This window comes from Oryx dammah, unplaced genomic scaffold, assembly GCF_014754425.2.
Source record: "Oryx dammah isolate SB20612 unplaced genomic scaffold, SCBI_Odam_1.1 HiC_scaffold_24, whole genome shotgun sequence".
NCBI lineage: Eukaryota > Metazoa > Chordata > Mammalia > Artiodactyla > Bovidae > Oryx > Oryx dammah.
The window spans coordinates 84,919,825-84,920,161 of NW_024070208.1; the positions used below are offsets into that span (position 1 = coordinate 84,919,825).

Below are 337 nucleotides of genomic sequence, written 5' to 3' on the forward strand. Positions count from 1 at the left end.
GGCGTGTGCGCACGTGCTCCTGGGGGCCGTGGGCTCTGAGGCGTGTGTGCACGTGCTCTGAGGTGTGTACGCACATGTTCCTTGGGGCCGTGGGCGCCGAGGCGTGTGCGCACATGCTCTGAGGCGTGTACGCACATGCTCCTCGGGGCCGTGGGTGCTGAGGTGTGTGCGCACGTGCTCCTGGGGGCTGTGGGCTCCGAGGCGTGTGCACACATGTTTCTTGGGGCCATGGGCTCTGAGGCGTGTACGCACGTGTTCCTCGGGGCCGTGGGCGCCGAGGCGTGTGCGCACATGCTCTGAGGTGTGTACGCATGTGCTCCTCGGGGCCGTGGGTGCT

The 337-nt window shown here is 68.0% G+C and overlaps 1 protein-coding gene across 2 annotated transcripts in view; it reads left to right on the forward strand.

Moving 5' to 3' along the window:
* TMCO3 (transmembrane and coiled-coil domains 3) overlaps positions 1-337 on the forward strand; it is a 25,872-nt gene that overhangs the window by 15,981 nt on the left and 9,554 nt on the right. The window lies entirely within an intron of this gene.